Here is a 15,496-nt window from a genome sequence, read left to right on the forward strand (position 1 = left end):
TTATACACATATATTCACTTCACTATGAATTTAATGTTGATCGGTAATTCGTTATGAAGTTTATTTATTATAATTAATGCTATTTTAAACACATTTATTATTAGTATATTATATAGAACTTATATTTTCAAAATATTATTGCTTGTGAAATTTTCTTCTCTAAACTAAAAGAAATTCTATTTAACGTTGTTAATCTTTGATGAAATATTTTCGTTTTCTTACACGTAGAAGGACCGTGTTAAATTAAAAAAAAAAAGAAATAGAAAAAATTTCAGAGAATGTAACGATTTTTTAATTTATACTTTATGGAAAAATGATGTGAGTATTTTTTTATGATACGGGCACACACCGTAACAAAAAACCCGACACCCTAAAGTTAGATAGTCAACGACGAAGAAGTTAGCAACAAGTTAGCTAGCCAATGAAGTATAACTTCTTACGTGCGTACATAAGTACACACACATTCTTTTTAACAACTGCATACAACGCAAGAAAGCGTCTGTAAAGTCAGAATAAAACAAAAACACCTATTCAAACTATAGTGTCACATCGAAAGATAAATGATATACACGATTTTCTATCGTGTTACAGATCAGAAGTGATTATCAAACAACATTAAGACCTAAAGAACAGAACTTTTGAGTCACTTCTGTTAATGCCAGAACACAAATCGGACACCTAAACGTTAATAAGTCTACTATAATAATTGTTTCATGTCTGGTTATAACTGCTTTTACAATAGGAATGCAACAGTTCAATTGCCAACTAAATCATGCCAAATAAATATTAGCTATACTTGAAACCATTCCACCTATGAATATGGTAATTTACAACAGATTTTTTAACTGAGATAATTTCCTGCTCAAAATATGGAACATCCCGTCTGGGGTAGTACCTTGACCTTACAGAAAATCACAGCTAAATAATACTGCTTTTAAGCAGTGTTGTGTTCCTATGGTACGGTGACCAGAGCTCCTGTGGGATTTGGGGATAGGGTCGACAACGCACTTGCGATGCTTCTGCTGGTGCAGACGTCTATAAGCTACAGTAATCGCTTATTATCAGGTGAGACGTACACTTGTTTGACGACCTGGTTATATATTAAAAAAAGGAAGCGATCTCATCTCAATGAACTCATTTTTTGTTATGGTTGAATGAATTACAATCGTTAGCCAATCAGAAAAAACACAGAATATGAAAATCTAGCAGCCTAGTTCTCTAAGATCATATTCTAATTCTAATCTATTTATAGGGCATAGCGTAACAAAACTTGAGGCACAATAATATAAGATTCAACGTAATTGGTACACATTGAATGGTTAAAGAAACAGTTCGTATGGTTCTGTAAAACGCATATTACAGTTTTTTAAGTAAATTTAAGGATGTAAGGAACTACTCAATACTTAATCAAATTTAAATACTAACTGCTTGATTTTTTTTTCTAAAAAAAAAACAAATTGACCACTGCAATCAAAAAGAGATTGTTACTAAAATAAATTGTTACTAAATATCATATCAAAACGCTGGAACGGTCGATTTTTGATATATTAAAAAAAAAAACACAATAGTAATTTTAAATAACAATTATAACCTTCATGACACAACTTATAGAATAAATAAGTCGTTTCTTTATTTTAGTATGTTATTTTGGTGATCATAATTTTGATAATATAATAAAAAAAATTATATAAAAACAAATCCCAAAATCGTTAAGTTCGCAAATGTAAAATTATATCAATTATAATCAAGACGAAAAAAAAAATTCACACACGAAAGAATCTGTCAATAAAGGTAAGGACGGTCGCTGAAGATATTTCGTTCAATGACATACGAAATTTGTTTACACTGAAATAGGAATGCGCTGATATTGACATTCCTGAAGATCAAATCGTAACCCAAATATACGAAATGTTACAACATAAATAGCTCGTTTTGTTGAAGATTTAAACGTTTAAACCCTATGATTGGATAATATTGTCGGAGTTTTGCGGTGTGAATCTTCGGACATAAATCTCGTCATTCGGAATAATGATCATGAACTAAAATTGTATCAAGGTTTCTGAATCAGGATCCGTTCTGGAATATTTGGCAGACGACAAACGACATCCTGTTGTTATTATTTTTCGAGTAATAAAACTCAAAGTCTAGACCATTTTGAACTATCCGTCATAATACATCAAAAGCGTTTACAACGTATTTTGAGAAAACATTTTATATTATATGTAAAAAAATAATACTAAAGAACAGATTAAAAACATGAACTATAGGATAATTTATTTAGACAACATGAGAGTTGTTAAAGCTTTAAAAAACTTATTTAAATGTACGATAAGTTTCAAAAAAACGCCAAACCTGAGCAAACATTAAAATCAGACCAAGATTATTTTATCGCTGCTAATACAAAGTTTTGTAATTCAACGTAATTAGAAATAAGTTAAATGTTACGAGAGAGAAATAAATCTAATAATATGTATGGGTATACTTTGGAAGCTAGTTTTTATCATCAAGCATTTGAGTGATGACGAAAATGTCAACCGGTGGACGGCTAGTATAAATTAGCCGAGTGAATCACAACCCAATAATGAATGTTTGGACGGAGGAAGCGAAACAAATAATGCTTACGATACATATAATACAATAATTCACAATATTACGACAATAGTTACGAGTATCTCAAACAATTGTTGTATTTTAAGATTCATTTTAATTTTCTAGAAGTTGAATGGAGATCAAAAATAGACGTGGACAATATTCGCTTTATTACTACTATAATTATGTTCCGCAATTGCAGTGTTGGTGGAAACGAAAATAAAGTGAAAATAGTTTTGCAAAACACAACATCAGCATTTTTTAAGACATTCAAGAATCTGATGAAAAAAAAGTCAATGAATTATCTACACATTAGAAAAGAAACACGTTTAACCGTACACTAAAATAACAAAAAAAAAAAAATATTTTTTCCGTATTCAAATGTCAGTGCTAAGAAGCGTTATCGTGGTGACACGCTTATCCCCTGAAGAATAAAGTTCACAGTCCCTTGATGACGACCAGCGATTTGCAAGGGATAGAAATTAAGGTGCACGTCCATTTATCACCTTAGCAACTAGACAATTAGGTTGTTAATCGATCGGTAGGAAGTTCAAGAAAGAAAGCATTTCAGAGCGGATAGACTGCGCTAAATGCGTACGCGTCTTTGGCACGTCACTGGGGCAAGGACGACTAGCGCCGATGCAGATTGATTAACCGATTAATCTTAGCTACGACCAGACTCCTGTTATCTTCGAGCTTGACATTTGGATGTGCAATGGATACTCAAACTATTAGCAATCCATTATTTTTGAATATTTTCTTTCAAAATTCCACGACAGTCTAGTATGGGTTCGATGTTGTGAATGAACACGGTTTTGATCGATAACACTACGTTTGAATCATATTATTCACATTGGTATTCAAATAGTTTCAGGCAAACACTTTCGATACTTTTATTTTTGACGTTTACTTGTTGATCAGGCGATATTTTTTGCTTTTTATTTTATTATCTTTAATAATGATTATTATAGTCATTTTGATTTATTTAATATAGTTTAGGCAAAAACAATTATATTTAAAACAAACTATTATTCTTTAAACTGTCTTTTTTCTATTTGATTGTGTTTTTTTTTTTTTTTTGAATCAATTTCGAATTAACTAAGATTATTTAAGATAAGATTGTAGTTTTTTTTTTTTAACTTTTTTATCGACTTTAAAAACTTTATGTAAATTTTATACATTGTGTATTTCGAGCTACCTAATCCATTCAATCCAAACTGACTTTTTTAAATCCAAAATAGTAAAAATCCGTAAGTTTTGAATATTTTATTGCGTTGTTTACGGTGTTTGTTTTTTGTTTTTATTTAACGTGAACATCACTCGCGTTGTGTACGATGTGGCACGTGTAAAGGGTAGGTTAAGTTACGTGACGAGGGGTCAGGGTAGAAACTTTATTACGGAACGGTTTCCGAATCGTTCGGAGGTCGGTCGCGTCTGGGCGTCCGTCGCACGCCGTCACAGCACTATGACTGGCTGAGTCTATACTACAGTCATCGCTGCGGACTGCATAGCGTTCTTGAACGTGATCACAATATTTCATCGAACTGAATTTGTTTATTTTGTAATAATTTCTGTAAATAAGTCTTCAACTGGGAATTCTATTATGTACTAGCTGTGCCCGCGACTTCTTCCGCGTGGAATTAAAAATTATCGTTCAGTTCGCAGTTACAAAATATTTTTTTAAAATAAAAGTAGCCTAAGTTACTCCTCTATACATCAGCTATCTACCAGTGAAAGTCCTATCAAAATCGGTCCAGCCGTATCAGAGATTAGTCGGAACAAACAGACAGACAGGCAAAAATTAAAAAAAATATATTTTGGTATATGTACCGTGAATACATCCATATACATTTATTAAAAAGCGGTTATTTTAATATTACAAACAGAGCTCTATGGAAAAAATCTCATAAAACATGGAAAAACGCAGACCAAATTCTCATACAGGGTTATGAGAGTCTATGAGATTTAATAGATTCTTATAACTCGGTATGAGAATTTGGTCTGCATTTGTTCATGTTTTATGAGATTTTTTTTTTACTATAGGGACACATATATGTATGACCTTAACTGATCTCGTAGTCGTAGGAACAGGTAAAACCTAACACGCTAACAGGTAACACGTTACCACGTTTTTGTGTTATGCTTTACATTTATTTAAATTTTCTGTCGAAAATAATTTGTCACAAGTACCTACTAATCTTCTAAATGCATGATCGTATTAACGTCAAGAGTAGCAGATGCTGTGCAAGTTCATTTTCATGCTAATATTACGAGTATAAACGATATCACGTAATGCTATAAGTACCTAGCTACCTGCCCCTTTGTTTGTAATGCTTTCACAACCAAAAAATGTAGTGAGACTTCGGTGAAAAATTCATCGAAATCACGGTGAATTGTATCATGTACCTAACGACGGTAAATAGTTTTAATATTAAGAAAGAATATTGCCATAGTTAAAAATTGTTTAAGATTAGTGATTTGAAAAACAAAAATAAATTAGTTAGTTTTCACCGAGGAGGAGGAGGAGCATAGCGGGAAATATTTTGCATAAATCTGAAGCAGTCCCTAGTCCAGTACCTTAAAAATCACCTGGTGGCCACAGTCAACATTTAACATGTGTCCATGGAGATTGGAGACCCAATGACATTTTATTGAATGCCCCATGACAGCGACACACGCTCCACCACAATACGCAACGCTACGCCACTGGTGGAGGACCAAAAACTGTCAGGGATACCGCAAAAAAAAAAAATAGAAAGGATAGGTTGGGCTAAATAATAGTAGAATAGTGGTCGTGAGCCAGCCAATAAATTCATATGCACCCTATACCGTAATTTCCGTTGTCTGGTGATCATGTTACACCTAACCCTTAACTTCAGCAACCAAATATAAGCATACACACACACACATCAGCCTTTCGCAGTCCACTACTGGACATAGGCCTCCACAAGTTCACGCCAAAAATGGCGTGAACTCATGTGTTTTAGCCATAGTCAGCACGCTGGGCAGGCGGGTTGGTGACCGCAGGGCTGGCTTTGTCGCACCGAAGACGCGGCTGCCCGGCTTCGGTATGTGTATTTCAACGTCACTCCACGACAGCCACGGGAAAAGAGGGGGTGGCTATATTCTTTAATGCCGTAACCACACAGCATAATTTATGCAAAATATAAGCAGTTCAATAAAAAAATTGAATTAAACGAATAGGTGTCAGCTAAAACAATATTCAAAATTTAAAACAGCAGAATTCTGTTACTCATTATTGTACCAAAGAAATAAAGTAGACATTTAATTGACATAAAATTCCTTAAAACGTTTTCGGCAATGGTTCGAACACTCAAAAATAGTTGTACGTCTCTTGCCAAAAGTTTAGTGTGTCGACGTAATAAAACATCGCATGTTAATCACAAATCATTTGTAATCGTATAATTAACATCGCTATTTCTCGACACTGTACAATGTTATAATTAAAAGAACACTGTGTTTATTGTAAACATTTCAGATTAACTAAATGTTTCTTTGAATGAGCTGTCTCTTATTTCGTTTATTACTAGACTTTCAAAAAGTAAGTTTTCAATGGCACCAATCGTCGACACTTTAAGGAGATAGTGGACTTCTTTATAAAATTAAAGGTCATTTAGTCATCTTTAAACCAAAAGTAACGATTGAGTATGGTAAGGTATATTCTTGATATAAGAATAGGATGTAATATTTTTATTAACTATATTCAGATTAGAAAAAAATCCTAAAAATGGAAAAAGTGTATAAATCTCCAATCATCGACACCGAATCTCCAGTAATCGACACCCCAGTAATCGACAGTTACCAATTACCGACTCCCAGTTATCGACTATTACCTATATGTGTATCTGCCAAATCGCGGCCTCCTTAGTGGGTCGTTAAAATAAAATTAACAGTTTAATGAGTATTCATTTATTGTCCATAGTATTATGTCCATATTTTTAACCAACTTCAAAAAAAGGAGGAGGTTACTCAATTCGACCGTATATTTATTTATTTTTTATGTATGTTCGGGCATAACTCCGTCGTTTATGAACCGATTTTGATAATTCTTTTTTTTTTTTGGAAAGGAGATATCCCTAGTTTGGTGCCATGATAAGGAAAGTAGGATTGATGATGGGATCCCAGAGAAATCGAGGGAAACTCTCGAAAATCCGCATAACTTTTACTGGGTGTACCGATTTTAATGATTTTTAATTTAATCGAAAGCCGATGTTTATCATGTGGTCACATTTAAATTTCATCGAGATCTAATTACAACTTTTTGAGTAATCTTTGATAATGCGTATTTACTTGACTAATTTTTCGTCTACCTACGTTGAATTACTTGTCGATATAATTGAAGTCGGCTTTTCTTCGTTTGCCTGCAAACACAATTATTCTTTTTGAAGTGTATTAATCATAAAAATACACAGATTACACACTTACAGACTTATGTAAATTATAATAAAAAAGGTCAATATAATTAACAAACAATTATCAAAAAGTTCATCATCATCATTTCAGCCTATTGCAGTCTACTGCTGGGCATATGCCTCCACAAGTTCGCGCCAAAAATGGTATGCGACTGCAATCTTTTCGCTATTTTTTTACAGCTTCTAAGGTTTTTTCTAACTGGTTGGGAGTATAATTTTTTCTCGGAACCATCTGTAAGAACCAATCATCGACACATTATTTCCCAATAATCGACACTTGTCGATTACTGGTCTCTCGACTTTGTTTAGTTTACTTCAAATATCTACCAAATACGCAAAGTAAGAAGAACTATATTCGCTTGTCAAATGAAAAATGTTTTCAAAAAATTATTATCGACCCGTGTCGATTATTGGTAAAAGTCAGTTTGTGAAAACCAGTGATCGATACCAACATTATACTAATATCAAAATAACCTTAAACTTTCGTTAGAATAAAAATCGATCGTATAATTCTTATAATAACCCGTGAAAAACATAAAATCCAAATATGTTAGACTACATTAGTATAATTAATAAAAAAATGTACTCACTTCCTTAAGGATTTCACTAAGAAATGTTGTAATTTTCACCGGTACTCCAGGCGCAATCAGTTGTCACACCATCGTTTTAAAAAAAAAAGACGGATATCGCTCAAAAGTCACTGGGAGCCAATCAAAAGTGTGCTATCTATGGTACAGTTTTGCTATATTAAGAAATCGTTTTCCTACTCTTATTTTATTGAATCAAAATATAAAGTGTCGGTTATTGGTTCTTGTCGGTCATTGGTGCCACTACGGTACATACATTACCTTAGAACTTTTTACGGGGTCTACTAATTTTGTTGATTCTTTTCTTTTATTTATAAGCTAGTGTTTGCCTTGTGGTCCAATTTAAATTTAAGCAAGACCAGATAATTAGTTTTTGAGTTATCCCTTTTTTTGACGCTGGGGATGCTTTTACGCAATGACCCGCCATCAACGGCGACAGGAGTGTGGGACTCCCAACAAGAAAAAAGTGCCAAACTACCCACTAAAATTAAGCGGCGCTCTCGTCATCATAGTGGGGCGACACGAGATCGAAATCGACAATCGAATCCATGACTGCGGGTGTTAAAGCGACTTCTCACGTACCAGTATGGTTGTCACTTATGTCACTATTCATCTGTTTACGTAGTATAATGTATGTTATTTGTATGTTAGGGACTATTAATCTGTTATTGTAAAGATTTATTTTTTGTTAAATCTTGAAAGTAATGGGTTCTTTCAGCAGCTGTTTAAGTTTAATCTTTCAATAGCTTATGTGCTAGGTAAACATAAGCTATTGAAAGATTTTACCAAAAAAGCTCAACCAGTAAACCATTTTTTTTTTTAATTTTTTTAAAGAAGTTTGATGGTACTAAAATATGAAATACGAGTCTACTTTTCTCCCAGATGTGATGAAGCAAAATCAAAATCTAAAACTGCTTGATAAAAGACCAGCTCATTTATGAACACTAGAAAAATAAAAGGTTCCAAAATTGGTCCCTGTGGAACGCCTAATTGTAGCTTCAAGAACGTTGCTGATATTATAGATACCGCTAAATGTCAGATAGTTTTATCAGTAATTCGTTAAACAACCTTAAATCAAGGAATAGCAAAATAAAACAGTAAAAAAATTCGATAACATTTATTTTACACAAGCGAATCGGAATGTATGAATAACGCATCAGTTACACGTATGTACCTGAACAGAAATCTTATATAGCTAATTTTTTATATAACGTTTTTACAATATAACTTGAGAGAAAGTATTAATTTGCTTATCTATAATAATGGAAAACTTAACACAACCTTTTTTATTACACGTTAATAATTACGTTACATTACGTTTACGCGAGCTATCTCATCTAATTGAGAACCACCTCGTTTTTTGGAAGTCAGTTAACCGTTCACAGGAATAATATATTGGATATTGCTTTTATCATTGACGTGAAAATTAAATATCAACTGTCAAAGTTTTCCGTAAAAAGTAAATTTTCTCTTTTGCAATCAAGCAGAGTATGACTGGCCAAGTATAAAGTTGAAAAGTTTGTGTTTGTTTGAACGCGCTCATCTCAGGAGTTACTGGTCATCATCTTCCTGCCCTTATCCCACTTATGTAGGGTCGGCACAACATGTTTTTCTCTTCCATTCCTCTCTATTATTCGTCACTTCAGCGCTTACTCCTTTTTTCCTCATATCCTCACTCTCACAATCCACCCATCGAGTTACTGGTTCGAATTAAAAAAAAATGTGTTGGATGGCCCATTTATCAAGCAAGGCTATAGGCTATATAATATTTTAGTACGTTTATCAAATTAACGCGGGGCACAGCCAGTATTACGATATATCTATTTAAGGGTAAAATTAACTGGAAACGAATCTAATGTCGAGTTGGGTAACGTTTTCCCGCGCAGAAGTCGCTTGCAGCGCCGTATCTCTTCGCTGATATTTCGTAAAGTTTCATCCACATCGACAGGCTTAAGACTGAAAATAATATATATTTATTTATCCTGTGTTCTTTTGACCAGTCTAAATTAAAGTCTAAATTTTGTACCGTGTAAAAGTTATAATAAGAATAATAATTATTTTCTGTATATCTAAGAGAGAAGGTAAGGTTAGATCAATCGTATTGTAAGTGTCAAAAATTAGGATATGCGGGGAGGGCCGAAAACAAATCACACATAACTGTGACTTTGTTCTTGGTCCACGGTGTATTATTATTATTATTTTATAACTCAGTATAATGTCACTCATTGTTATATGGCAATGTCTTTGTTGTTGTCATTTTGTATCATTTCTGTTACGGGGGTGACATAATCATAAAGTGGTTAAACTCCCATTAAATAAAAGATTTTAAATAATAATAATAATAATAACGTTTGTATCCAGACTAGACCATAAGTGTCGGTAACAATGTTTCTTATAACCTAGTGTTAGTACAATTACAATTTAAAATAGTAACATTTTTATATTATCGTCTATAAAATAAGTTCTCAAATAAAAGGGGTTAACTTTTATCATAATAAGAAATTACAAGGGGGCGTCTAAAGTCTAGGAAAATGTGAGGTTCGCACTTCATTATTTTTTTTTTCATCTTTTTCATACAATTTATGATACGATTCGGCCTGTAACATCCCAACGCTAGGCATAGGGCTCTTTCTCCATGTAGGAGAAGGCTGGAGCTTAATTCATCACTCTGCTCCACTGCGATTAGGCGGATATATTGCTTACTTTGAGTACCGAGAGAGATCAACAAGGCTATACATCCAAACCGGAAACAATTTTTTGTAAAATACAAATATCCGTTCCGAGCGGGAATTGAAGCCGCATACCGTCTGTTTTAGGCGCCTAAACACACAATTACACCAGCGGTTGTTATACAATTTATCATCAATTAATGCAAGGTTAAAATATGATATAAAATTACCGCATAGTTTCAGCCATTCTTTTATTAAAATCAACTTCGGCGTATGACCTCCCACCTGTGAAATGAAACAATTATACACTTTAAGTATACTGTGTGAAATAAATCTGTTGGTACATATAGCAGTTTATTTCTAATTATTCTTTTAAATACTAAAAAAAATTGCACCGCAGTGGGACTCTAATACTACACCTGCTAGATTTATCGTAGATGTACAGATACGCTTCTAAGCAAAAATGTAGATAATTGCTACACTAAAACAATATTAATAAAATTAATACGTTTTATAACATATTAATTACATAATAAAATCCCGTAATAGTAATAGTGGGACGAATTATTTGAATATGTCCAAACATAAAAGAGGGTACTTTGATTTTCTTTCGAATGTTGGTAGGCCTAAATATTGATGCCAAATCCACCACACTTCTCTACTGTCGGCTAAACGACACATTTTTTGTGTTAATTAATTAATTAATTTATTTATTCAAGGCTCATCAACGCAAGGTACACAGCAAACCGTCTAGCACACATACATTTTGTTAAAATGTTCGTGTACCCGCAATTACAGAGGGGCACGGCATTTACCACACTGACATTATTATAATTAGTCACATTTAAATATTATTTTGCAATACATTCATCTAAAAATGTACAGATATACCTGTTATCGGTAATTCCCCTTCGCTAAGAGACCCGTAGTCGGTAGTCGTAGTGAAAGATTCGCTGAGGGTAGTTTGTCTCTCCTCGCCCGGAGATATGTAGTCGAAAGGGCTTCTGTCTGTAAAGTAGGTATTTATTATTAGGCAGAATGATTTATTTATTTATTATTTATTTATTTATAACTAGCTGTGCCTACGACTTCGTCTGCGTGGAACAGTGACTTTAGACAGCATTTTTTGAATATATCTTTTGGTTTATTTTGGATTATAAGCAACGCGATTCTTTTTTTTTATATCGGCATTTTTTTAATGAACCGATTGACATGAAACAAACACTAAATGTTAAGTGAAGCTTACCACAATGTATTAGTGAAAACCACATCTAAATCGCATAAGCCGTTTCTGAGATTAGCGTGCACAAACGCACAGACAAACAGACAAAAATTCTAACAATCATTGTTTTGGGTGCTATTTGTGTTGTTAAAGGTCCCAATAAATTTTTTTCTCATATATCTTCCATGTACAGACAGCGATCCGTTAAATTCTTATTATATGTATTGATGATTTATTTATTATTTATTTATAATGTTATAAAAATTATAAAAATATTTCTGGAAAATTTACTGTTCATTACAAAAACAACAAAACAGTGTGAACGCGTAAGGTCAATTGCAAGTTTTCGCAAATAGAAAAAAGAAAAGCATTTATACAAAGGAAAATAATAAAAAAAAAAATTGTTACATAAATTCGAGCGTGTAAATATTTTAAATCGCTATTTTTTTACTTCGTGTTCGTGTAAAATTTTGCTTTTGATCAATTTTATAAAGGAAAAATTAGTTTATATTATGGGACAAAGACGACATGACATAAGTTAGGCTATAAAGCATCGAGCTATGACTTATATGTACTTAATCATAAAGCAACTCTCCTTTTGAGTAAATCAGTTAAAAATTTCAACCCTTACCGTCAATTTCCCGAGGTAAATCAGTAAGGGATGATATTTCACATTCCGTGTTGTCTGGGGATGTATTTCTTGATGTATGTCTTGTGTGAACGTTGTATGTCCCTTGGTTGTATGGACTTGACGCTGCTAAGGGTTTCTCATTAGGTATTGAATAAGTTTGTGACCCTGCGAAATAAAGATATATTTTGAAAACTATTCAAGATCACTTTTCCACAATTCCACCGATGTTAAAATTTCATAACGAATAAACCGACTTCAATTACATCGACAAAGAACACAACGTAGGTATACGAAAAAATAGTCAAGTAAATACGCGTTATCAAAGATTACTCAAAAAGTAGTCATCAGATCTCGATCAAATTGAAACAGAACCAAATGACACGTACCATCTTCCGAATAAAAAAATAATCATCGAAATCGCTCCAACCAGTAAAAAGTTCTGAGCTAACATGCAAATATATATATACCTATACATAATTGAGAACCTCCTCCTTTTTTGGAAGTCGGTTAAAAAGAAACTCCTTTGTTATAGGTTTGTATAGGTGTTTATTTAAGTAGGGACAAACTGAAAATGATTTCTAAGAAATTAATATTATATCGCACTTCATTGAAACGGTATTATATTATACTCAGCAGAACATATGAAAACATTTTGGTCAATCAAAATTTCGTACGGCTTTTAAAAATTACCTTTGTACCTTCAAATATTTTAAGTCTCTTGACCAATCTTTATAATATCCTGAACAATCATGTCAGAAATCTAGCATAAACTGTTGAAATATATATTATCAACATGTAAAAATAAATAATTACCTATATTATCCTCACTGGCAACTTTATTCAATTTATGTTTATTTCCTTTCGTCTCTATAACATACGACATTCTTTTTTTAACCTCTGTCCTATTCTGTTCTTTATCTCTTAGTTCTTGAATTTTCTTTAACTTACTTTTCTCTTCTTTATAAGCATTTGTAGCGACTTTTGAATTATCATTTGTATTAACTGTAAATTCAGTTACATTTGGAGTTTCGAGTCTATCATCATATAGTATAATGTCGGCCTTTTCATTTTCATTGACTTTTATATTATCTGTTATATTTGCTTTATAAACATTTGTATTTATATCTGTAGAATCAATATTTACTCTAGTATTAACGTCTTGAGATAGATCATTGTTACTGGCAGGACCATTTCCTTTATTAGCTTTAGACAAAACTGAATTTAGTATCTTTGAGGTACTTTTAGGACTGGATTTTTCTTTGTCTGTATGTTCATTCTCACCTTCAATATTTTCTATATTATTGCTTAGTTTTTCTTCTCGTGTCTCTGTTTTCAAACTATAGTTAATATTGATTTTACCATTTATACTATCATCTAGTTTATTTTCAAGTTTAGTATTTTTGGTATCGGTTGAAAGATTTTTATAAAATCTTGGTATTTTAGAAACATTTAAAGACGTTGAACGTATTGTTTCATCAATTTCAGTGTCATTTATATTATTACTGTCATCTTGAGATATAGGATTTTGTTCTTGAGACACGGTAGGAAGATTGCTAAACATAAAAGTAACATACAAAATTACTATTATATATAAGTTACATTGTATATTCATTAGGCTTTAAGTGAACAAATTGCATAATTATCATTATTTAATATTTATTTTATATCTATCAATCAATGCAGATTTATTTGATAGTTAATTATTATTTTCTGTTGTACTTACGGATTGAAATGTGCGATTCCATTAATATTAGATAAGTTCGTATTAGTTGAATTAATACTAGCTGTAACATTGAATTTGTTTTGTTGTGGAGTGCCTTCAAAACTTAGTGTCTTTTCCTTAATAGCGTCATTTCGGTCATTTTTCTGAAATTATTTTATTGAACAATGTATTACACAACTGAACAAAGATGTAAACTTTATCAAGTTTAATACTTAATTAATAATTAATTTAATTTTAATACTTACTAATGATAATTTCAAGCTGTCGAACTCGACTTTTAGGCTTAAGATTTGATCTAAGATTTTTTGATCTAGACTTCCGTCCTGTAAATTTAATGTTTTGTTATACATTCTTTGTCATCTAGATGTTACGCTGTGTGTGTTTGTGTCTTCTTGTGAATTTATCATTAGATTATTGTGTATAATCGTTGTTTAAAATAATTGTGTTTGTTGTGTCATCGATAGAAATAAAATATGGTATTTATATGCAGATTTTCTATAATTCAATTCGGATGTATGGCGCAAACTTAGGGAGGCCTATGTCCAGCAATGGACTGCAATATGCTGAACTGGCTGACAGATTGACTGACTGATTGACAGTTCGGAATAACAGTACATTGCCACATTTATCATTTTGTAGTTTTCTTTCTTAATGCATAATTCCATTGACAATTTTTACAAAATTATATGGCGTAATTAAAATATTATATGAATATAAAAATGAATGTTGCTAAGCGAATAACTCGAGAATGGCTCGACCAAATTGGCTATTTTTTTTTGTATGTTCCTTAAGGCCCACGGAAAAAAAGAAAGAAAAATAATTTTTACTATTAACTTTAACTGACAGAACGAAGTATGTCCAGTCAGATAGTAGTATAAATAAAACTGTAATAAAATACCTTCCTGTCATACTCTTGACTCTTGTTAGCTTCCGTGTAACCAGAATCATCCGAAGTTATTTTGTTCGAACTACCCTCCAGTAAAAATCTCTCAGTATGTTTAGATACTGCCAACTAAAATAATAATAATCAAGTATAACTGATTATTTAGTACCGTCGGCCAAGAAAGTGGTGAACCACTTTTGATTTAGTTTCGTCATCGAAAATTACAACAAGGTTCGTTATTGAAAGATATTACTGAAAGAGACATATAATAATGACGTAAACCTAACTGATCATAACTAACTCGTCATTATTATACATGACAATTTAACTCTATTTGGTATAAATAATATCGTTGTCAATAATCAGATAAAGACGGCAATAGAAGTTGTTAGATCGATCTGCAAGCGAAACTAATCTTTATCACTTATGAATGTGCAAGCGACATTCAACCTTAGGGTTGGTACACCACTTTCTTGGCCGACGGTACATATAAACTACAGTGAGGTATTCTGGTGACGCGTTGGCGCAACGGTCACAGTACTGATCGATCCCCGCACGTGACAAACATTTGTATTGGTCATACGGATGTTTACCGTGGTCTTGGTGTTTTTTGCAGTCCTTGTGGGTCTCCCCACCGTGCCTCGGAGAGCACGTTAAGTCGTCGGTCCCGGTTGTTATCATGTACACCTGATAGCGATCGTTACTCATAGTAGGGAATATATCGCCAACCCGCATTTAAGCAGCGTGGTGGATTAAGCT

The sequence above is a fragment of the Melitaea cinxia genome, chromosome 1 (assembly GCF_905220565.1).
Source record: "Melitaea cinxia chromosome 1, ilMelCinx1.1, whole genome shotgun sequence".
NCBI classification, from domain to species: domain Eukaryota; kingdom Metazoa; phylum Arthropoda; class Insecta; order Lepidoptera; family Nymphalidae; genus Melitaea; species Melitaea cinxia.